Source organism: Panthera tigris, chromosome D3 (assembly GCF_018350195.1).
Source record: "Panthera tigris isolate Pti1 chromosome D3, P.tigris_Pti1_mat1.1, whole genome shotgun sequence".
NCBI classification, from domain to species: Eukaryota; Metazoa; Chordata; class Mammalia; order Carnivora; family Felidae; genus Panthera; species Panthera tigris.
The window spans coordinates 66,062,064-66,071,891 of record NC_056671.1 but is presented as its reverse complement, the minus strand read 5'-3'; the positions used below and the strand labels follow the sequence as shown (position 1 = coordinate 66,071,891).

The following is a 9,828-nucleotide window of genomic DNA, read 5'->3' as shown; positions in this document are numbered from 1 at the left end:
TAACAAGGCTTAATGAGGTCATCCTCCAAGGAATTTAATAAGGGACAATCACTTCAGCCAGTCAAATGAGCATGTGAGCTGTGTCTGAGGGAGTATTTGGGGGAGGGAAGGCAGAGAGTTGATGTGCCACCTCTGGGGCTTGTCGGTGGTCTGGGTTCCCTGTGACAGGCGGTACGAGTGAGGAAAGCAAGGGGACGTGATGGATTGGCCTGGTGGGAGAACACAGAAGCACACCCTCACCCACTTCAGAGAGTTGCCAAGAGCTCACAGGAAACCTGATGCCCTCCCTGACTCAGCTCCCCCTGAGTTCCCCAGGTCAGTTCCCGAGGTCACCAGCCCAAGAGCTTTAGATGTCTGGAGATGAAGATTGTGAGAGGGGAATCTTCTGCCCCTTCCTAAGCTGACAGAGATGGGGGCGGGTGCCCAGCGTGGTAAAGCGTCCCTTCCAGAGCAGGGAAAAGAGGATGCTTGTTTTTCCTGCTTCTGAAAGATGATCGCTCCTGCAGCCAGGAGAAATGCCAGCTGTGGTCAGTGTCCAGCCTGGCAGCCGAGTCACTGGGGACTCAGGGTGAGTCTTCAGCTGCCTGCATTTTTCCCTGCCTGTGCACCAGCTGCCTCAATGACACCCTTCCTGCATCTGCTTACCCACTGAGAGAACTAGTCTCCCCCCAGCTCCTAACTCCAAAGCACCCAGCAAATGCCCCGTACATAGAGTCTCCAAAAGCTGGAGCTGGAAAGACTCCTATGTGTGCCCACTTCCCCAGTTTGCAGATGAACAACTGGAGCCCAGGGAGGTTAAGGGATGTCTCTGACATGCTGGTTCTCTACGTTGCATAACCAATGACCACAATCTAGTGGATTAAAACAACACACACTTATTAGGTTGGTTTCCACGGATCGGGATCCTGGGTTTGGCTTAGCTGGGTCCACTGCTTCTGAGTTTTGCTATGTTGGAATCCAGGTATCAGTTGGAGCTGCTGTCTCATCAGAGTCTCAAGTGGGGAAAGATCTGTTTCCAGGCCCCTTCGAGTTGCTGGCAGCATTTCCTCCTTCGTGAATTCATCTTATGGTTGCAGGACTGAGATCTCGATTTCTTGCTGGTGGTCAGGTGGATGTTTTCTGTGACTAATGCCTGCCCATAGTTCCCTGCCAAATGGGCCTCTCCCGAGGCCCTCTAACAGCACCTCAGCTCCTCCAAAGCCAACAACTGACAGAGTCTCTGATCTCAGGGAGGGCCTAGTCTCTCTTTTAAAGGCTTTTGCCTGATTAAGTCAGGTTCACTCAGTATAATCTGCCCTTTGATTAAATAAAAATCAATTGATTTGAGATTTTAATTACATCTTCAAAATCTCTTCACCTTTGCCAGATTCTAGTTACTTAGAAGCAAGTCACAGGTCCCGCCCACTCTCAAAGGGAGGAGCTTATACAGGGCATGCATGATGCAGGAGACATGAATCTTTGGGCCATCCTAGGGTCTGTCTACCACATTTAATGTCACATAGCTAGATAATAGAAGCGATATGATATAGAACCTAGATTTCACATAGAAATAGGTCCTGGGACCAGTTATGTTTTAGAACTGAGAATGTTCGATTTTGGAAAGACAATCAAGTGCTTACACCATAGACTCACAACACACACAGTGGAGTCTGGGACAACACCCTGTGATCAAATACTGTAGGAATACATGAGTACTCCCACCAAGTGGTCCACATACACCAAAATCAGTGGTGTTGTGTTCGGGTGAGCTTTTGTTGCCAAATGAATTCACGGCAGATAAGTTTTGCCAAACGAATTATGAAAGACCTTTGGGTTTTTAAAGCTTTGGAAATTCTAGCAAGGGATTGTGGACCTATAATAACTAACACTCACCAAGTTCTTGCCCTATGCCAGACTCAGGCTAAGTCCTGTGCAGTCTCACAGCCCTGTGGAAGGAGAGTATTTTCGAGATATTAACCATTTTCCTCCCTTTCCCTCTTCTCATTCAGGTGGGCTATGCATTCATTGATGTGGGAGTGGGAGGAGGCTGAGTAGGAAAGAGCTTGAAAGTCTCTGTCGCTTATGTGTTCCCAAAGCTGCTCAAGCCCCAGATTGAGAAGGGGATGTGCAGCTCTGATAAAACACGTGGTACAAGCAAAAACCAAACCAAAACAAAAAACTGGACCTAGATCCCTCACCCTAGGCTAGGAAGGAGAAGGCCTGGGTTTTCTGGAAGCACAACCTTCACTGGCAGGACCCCAAGGATAAGGGCTGCATGCTGCATCTGGAGAGGCTATTGTCTTGGGTGGTCTCCTGCGTGCTTCTCCTGGAACAGAGAGAAGGGACATCCTAACTGGACGCTCTTGGCCGTGGGGCTGTCCTTCCTGCCTTCTCATAGTATTGTGCAAGTGAGACCCCTCTTTGGAGCCAGAACAAGTCTATTTTTCTCCTGCCCATACAGGGCTGGTTGTTGAATATATACTCCTCAATAAATACTCACTGAATGACTCTCTTCAGTGAGGACTTGAAGGGTGGTGGGTGTGTGGGTGCCCTAGGCCCCTCCCCGTAGGGGTTCCTATGCAGTTAACTTCTGAAGTGTTTGATTTGGCAGACCCTCTGAGCTACTTCATTACGGTCCATGTCAGTTTCCATTACATCATCCTCCACTCAAGGGACCAGAGCCTCGTGCTAAATTGGTGTGACCCTGAGGCCTGAAGTGGGAGAGTGGTTTGGGTGCTGGGTTATGTCCCCATTGGAGTGAGTCCCACCATGTCGATTGACTCTAGTCCAGGAACCCCCCACCCCTCTCCATGGCCTTTCAAGGAATGGGTGGGTCTTTTTTCTTCCCCTTTGGAAGTGTTTTTTAAGTGTGACTGCCCTCTGGTGGCTAAAATTATATATGTAAATACCCCATGGGGAATGAGAGTTTGCCCAACCGAGCAGGTTACCGAGTTTGTTTAGGATATGGGTGGGAGGGCCGGAAGTAACACCCCTTTCTGCATCTGTTGGCACAAAGGTCGGATTTCAGGTACTTAATTGGACCTGGATCATTTTGGCTATAAGCTTCCTGAGGGCTGGAACCACTTCTGTTTCTGAGTGCCTAGCACAGGGTCTGGCACACAATAAGTGCTCAGAAATACTCACTGAGTGAAGGGATCAACTTGCAGGCGTGGCTTGAAGGAAGCAAATACCTCATTCATTTTTACCTTATTTTGTTGCTTCTTCAATAGGTGATTCATAGATGCTGAAAAGGCATTTGAAAAAATTCACCATCTACTATTTATTTTTTAAAAACTTAAAAATAGGGGGACTTCTTTGACATGATAAATAAACAAATCTGAACTGAGGCTTAAAGATGAAATTCCTTTACTGAAAGGATTTTTACTCAACTCAGGAACACAAGGCTGTTCCTTTTGGCAGATTGTATGTTCCAAAGGTGACCACAAGGAAATCTTTTATCCCACATGCTTTTCTTAGAATGTAATACTGACAATCCAACTACTGGGTGAAGAGTCTATGTTCCTCCCTTGCCCTTGACTCTGTGGGTGGTCTTCGCAAATCTGTCTGGGAAGATATAGTACGGTGTAAGTGATGCTTTGTGACTTAAAAAAAAAAAAAAAAAAAGAAAGTTTATCTATTTAGGGGCACCTGGGTGGCTCAGTTGGTTAAGCAACTGACTCTTGATTTCAGCTCAGATCATGATCTCTTGGTTTTGTGAGTTTAAGCCCTGCATTGGGCTCTGTGCTGACAGTGGCGAATCTAGCTTAGAATTCTCTCTTCCTCTCTCTCTGCCCCTCTCCCATGCATGCACTGTCTCTCTCAAAATAAATAAAGTTAAAAAAAAACATTTAAAGTGTATTTATTTTGAGAGAGAGAGTGTGTGTGCACAAGCGGGGGAAGGGCAGAGAGAGAGAGAGGGAGAGAGAGAAAATTCCAAACAGGCTCCACACTATCAGCCCAGGGCCTGACTCAGGGCTTGAACTCACACTGTGAGATCATGACCCAGACTGAAACCAAGAGCCAGATGCTTAATTGACTGAGCCACCCAGGAGCTCTGATGCTTTGTGACTTTTAAGGTTAGATCATAACAATGCAATACACCTCTGTCTTTCTACTTCTGTCATGCCAGCTACCATATTGGGAAAGATCACTCAGAGAGGTTATGTTTAAGTGTGTCAGCCAGAGGCTGGCAGCCTGGGACCCCAGCCAACAGCCAGCAAGAACCATCAGAAATGTTGAGTGAAGACATCAATGATTCCACCCCTCAGCTACTGAATCATTCCCAGCCTTTAAATCTTTAAACTTGAGGCAGCGGATAGATAGTAAGGAGAAAGGATAAGTCATGCCCACTGTGCCCTGCCCAGATTCCCCATCTACAGAATCTGTGATTATTTCATGCCAGTTTGGGGGTAGTTTGTTACACAGCAATGATGACTAAAACATTTACTGTTACCACTATCACCACCTTGGTATTACCACGAGAGTACCTCCTAAGAAAAAAATGAGAGGAATCAAAATTGATAAGGGGGAAGTAAATTCGTCATTTTTTGCAGTGAAATAATTACATATCTGGAAAAGCCAACAAAACCAGCTGAAAAAGAGTTAGAATAATAAGACAATTCAATAAGGGGCTGGGTTCAAAACCCAATTTATTTCCATTTTTTACTTGCATTAATGACCAGTCAACGTTGTGACTCCCATTATCAAGATTTCCGTAATATTGGAATCAATTCTCATTTAGAGACACCATCCACAGAGGATACACACCAGTGGCCAGTTTAGCAAATAAAAATACAAGATGACCAGTTAAATTTGAATTTCAGATAAACAAAAAAAGTCCCTTACTGTACTCCGCTTCATACATTTTCCTAAGAAACTAATTTTATTCCAAACAGATATTGTTGCTCAGAGAGCAAGCCTGGACACCCTCCCTCTGGAATTTCTCCCTTGGGCAATGGTTTTATTAGATGTACCAAGGCGCTTAAAGCTTTTTCCACAATGTTTGCATCTACCTAGTGTTGAACTGAATGGGTATATTGGTACTTATGGCCCATGTGAATAATAAAAGGAGAGAAGAAAGATGAATTACAATGTTTGCACTTTTAAAAAATATTTTTACACATTTTTTAAATGTTTATTTATTTCAGAGAGAAAGAGACAGAGCGCAAGTAGGGGAGGGAGACACAGAATCTGAAGCAGGCTCCAGACTCTGAGCTGTCAGCACAGAACCTGACGCGGGGCTCAAACTCTTGAACCATGAGATCAGGACCTGAGCCAAAGTCAGATGCTTAACCGACTGACCCATCCAGGTGCCCCTTAACATTTACTATTTATTTATTTATTTATTTATTTATTTATTTATTTATTTCTGTTTATTTTTGAGAGACAGAGAGAGACAGAGCATGAGCAGGAGAGGGGCAGAGAGAGAGAGAGAGAGAGAGAGAGAGAGAGAGAGACAGAATCCGAAGCAGGCTCCAGGCTCTGAGCTGTCAGCACAGAGTCTGACGTGGGGTTTGAACCCACAAACTGCTAAATCATGCCCTGAGTTAAAGTCAGATGCTTAACTGACTGAGCCACCCAGGCACCCTATTTTTTATTTTTTTAAGTAAGCTCTACACCCAAGGTGGGGCTTGAACTTACAATCCCAAGATCAAGAGTCACATGCTCTACTGACTGAGCCAGCCAGGCGCCCCTATAATGTTTGCACTTTATATGTCCACAGTGTTTCAGTGGTCTGTAAGTCGGTTATAAACACGTCTGATTGATATCAGGGTTTTGAGATGATACTTGCTTCCTACAAAAGGATGTGAACTGGGGTGACTGGGTGGCTCAGTCAAGCGTCCGACTTTGGCTCGGGTCATGATCTCACAGTTGGTGAGTTTGAGCCCCATGTCGGGCTCTGTGCTGACAGCTCAGAGTCTGGAGCCTGCTTCTGATTCTGTGTCTCCTTCTCTCTCTGCCCCTAACCCGCTCGCATTCTGTCTCTGTCTCAAAAATAAATAAACATTAAAAAAAAAAAAAAAAAGGATATGAACTGAAGTATAAATTTCAGACCACATGGGGTGATATGGAGAAATCTACATTAAAGCATAAATGGGGCACCTGGGTGGCTCAGTCAGTTGAGCATCCGACTGTTGGTTTCAGTTCAGGTCATGATCTCATGGTTCATGGGTTCGAGCCTTATGTCAGGGGCTGTGCTGACAGCGGAGAGCCTGCTTGGGATTCTCTCTCTCTGTCCTTCCCCCACTCATGCTCTCTCTCTCTCTCTCTCAAAATAAATAAATAAACTTTAAAAAAAAGTATAATTCTTTCTACCTTTGAGAAATGTGCTGAATCATAAATGGTGTGGGAGAGGAAAGCTGAAAGCCGGGCAATAATACAACAGAAGTGTCTGCCAAGGTTCTCTTCTTGCCGCATCTGCTGGGAGAACGAAGACTGTTCTCAGCAATGAGACTGTCAACATTCCAGAAAGTGTTGACATCACTCTGAAGGGGTGCGCTGTTACCGTGAAGGACCCCAGAGGAACACTGTGGAGGACTTTCAGTCACATCAACGTAGAGCTTGTAGTCCTTGAAAAGATAAAGGAGAGGCTCTGAACTGATAAATGGCAGAGAAATGGAAAGGAACTGGCTACCACCCGCATTATCTTCAGTCATACACAGAACATGCTTGGGGGCGTTACACCGGCTTCCGTTACAAGATGAGGTCTGTATACACTCATTTCTCCATCAATGTTGTTATTCAAGAGAATGGTTCTCTTATTGAAATCCAAAATTTCTTGGGCAAAAAATATACCCATGGGGTTCGGATGAGGCCTGGCATTACTTTTTTGGTATCTCAATCCCAGAAAGGTGAGTTAATTCTTGAAGGAAATGACATTGAACTTGTATCAAATTCAGCTGCTTTGATTCTGCAGGCCACAAGAGTTAAAAACAAGGATATCAGGAGGTTTTTGGATGGTATCTGTTTCTGAAAAGGGAACAGTTCAGCAGGCTGATGAATGAAAGCTAAGTTGCCCAGCTACAGAAACAGCAAGATGTCAGATGATTCCTCAGACTTATTTGTGGTATTTTAAAGATACAATAAAAGCTGTGTATTGATTGGTGGGGGGGAGAGAGAAATGTCTAACAGCAGCAGATGAACGAGAACAAGATCGGTGATCTGGAAGATAGGTTGGTAAAAATATCCAGACTTGAGGAGAGAAAAATACGGAAAAAATTGAGGGGCGCTAGGGTGGCTCAGTCAACTGAGCATCTGACTCTTGAATTTGGCTCAGCTCATGATCCCAGGGTCATGGGATAGAGACCTGCATCGGGCTCTGCACTGAGTATGAAGCCTACTTGAGAATCTCAATCTCTCTCTCCCTCTGCTCCTTTCCCCCACCTTACGTGCTCTCTCTCTAAAATAAAAAAAAATTAAAATTAAAAAAAAGATGTTAAAAATATTTTTCAAATATCTGTAGATACTGTTTTGATGAATAAGTTCCAATTAATATAAAATGATGTTAATTTCTGACCTCATATTAGCTTTTTGTTACTGTATATTTTCTCAGTCATTGGTTACTAATTTTACAAATTTTTAAAATGTGTTTTACTTATTCTTTTTGAGAGAGAGAGAGAGGCAGAGTGTGAGTGGGGAGGGGCAGAGAGAGAGGGAGACACAGAATTTGAAGCAGGCTTCATTCAGGCTCTGAGCTGTCGACACAGAACCCATCGCGGGGCTTGAACTCATGAACTGCGAGATCATGACTGAACCAAAGTTGGACACTCAATCGACTGAGCCGGAAACTGAGACCCAAAGAAGTAAAATGACTGACCAGGTGTCACACCCAGTCACTGACTGAGTTGGGATTAGAACCCAGGCTTATTTCCCACCCCAAGGATCTTTCCTCTGTATCACCTACTTTTGGCTAAACTGTAGTAAGTCTCAATCTCCCTTATATGGCCTTGCATTAACATTGTAGTTTCCTTGCCTATAAGACCAAAATTTGGACTGGACAGTCCCTTCCAGTCTGATATTCTGTGTATTTATAAACCGCCGGAGACTGAGGGGAAAATTCTTATTTATCTTTGAGGCCCCACAACCTAACACATAGTATTTAATAAAGCTTGTTAACAAATAAGTGAATGAATGAATGGGTGATGAGGGAGGGAGGGCAACTTTATATCCTTTGGACACCTGGGAGTTTACATGATGCCTTCATGGTTACATTGCCAGGAAGCAGGATCAGTGTCTGAACACGCTGTAGAAAATCTGGATCCTGAAAAGGCCAGAGAGAGCAATTCTCTTTCACAACGCAGTGGGGGCAGGCTGTCAGCCCACGACCGCTGCTGCAGAATTTAAAGAAAATTGTCATTGTGCGAGCTGGGCGTGGTAGGATCAACCTAAAAATATATACCTGTACAACGTGAGAGGAAGCCAAGGTCAGAAGGACACGCGTGCAGCGTGGTACCAAATACAGCTGGCAGAGTGGCCTCTTCAGGTTGTCTCTCGTCAAAGACAGGACACACAGGTACAGGGTCCTGGCCACACTGTGGTGTGCCATTGGTCACGTGCTCCCATGATAAATCACAAGAAGAAGATCCCCTGGCAACCAAACAGGCTCCAAGGACATCCACACACAATCCTCAGTCTACTCTTAAAATAGCTTCGGAAGCATCTTGATGAGGAACGGCTTTTCATTCATGCTGCACTTCTTACCCAACATGCAGCTCCACAGGCCTCCCATGCAGCAGAAGCTGTAACAGCTAATCCTATTCTGCTGGCAACTCAAGCCCCTGCCTAGGCCATGACTTCTCTCTCTCTCTCTCTCTTTTTTTTGGAAAGATTTTATTTTTAAATAATCTCCACACCCAACATGGGCTTCGAACTTACAACCCAGAGATCAAGAGTCGTATGCTCCGCTGACTGAGCCAGCTGCGTGCCCCAGGACTTCTTAATTTAGTATAAGCAAAGGCAAATCTACTGCCAGTACTGCCCTTCCCACAAGGCAGAATATGAGGCAAAGCACAGGGCCTCTTCATGGCATGGCCTTCAATATGCAATGGTCCCTCGATTTGTGCCACCCTGGCTGGACTTGCTCAGACAGCTGAAACTGGGGGGAGAAAGTTTCACAGACCTAGAAATGGGGGTGTAATGAAGCAGCACAAGCAAAATGGTCAGAGCAAAATGGTCAAAATCAGGTATCAAAAGCTGGCTTCAGGCAGAGACAACGGCACACAATGTATGCTCCTAGATTGGAAAAACAATTGTTATGAAGTACATTATTTTTTTCATAAACATTTTATCCGCCTGAGCATCCCATGGGTTTTTTTTTAAAAGATTTTATTTTTGAGTAATCTCTATACCCACCGTGAGACTCAAACTTAGAACCCCAAGATCAAGAGTCGCAGTTTCCACTGACTGAGCCAGGCAGGTGCCACTGAGCATCCTGCATTTAAAATTTTTTTTTCACATTTATTTATTTATTTTTGAGGGACAGAGAGAGACAGAGCACAAGCGGGGCATGGGCAGAGAGAGAAGGAGACACAGAATCCGAAGCAGGCTCCAGGCTCCGAGCTGTCAGCACAGAGCCTGAAGCGGGGCTTGAACCCACAAACGGCGAGATCGTGACCTGAGCTAAAGTTGGATGCCCAACTGACTGAGCCACCCAGGCGCCCCAGCATCCTGCATTTAAAAAGCTGAAGGGTGGGGCGCCTGGGTGGCTCAGTCGGTTGAGCGTCCGACTTCGGCTCAGGTCATGATCTCACGGTCCGTGAGTTTGAGCCCCGTGTCGGTCTCTGTGCTGACAGCTCAGAGCCTGGAGCCTGCTTCAGATTCTGTGTCTCCCTCTCTCTCTGCCCCTCCCCC

The 9,828-nt window shown here is 45.3% G+C and overlaps 1 pseudogene; it reads left to right on the top strand.

Annotated features, from left to right (window-relative positions):
* Positions 1-515: 515 nt before the first annotated feature.
* On the top strand, positions 516-7,259 carry LOC107179473 (annotated as a pseudogene).
* Positions 7,260-9,828: the final 2,569 nt, after the last annotated feature.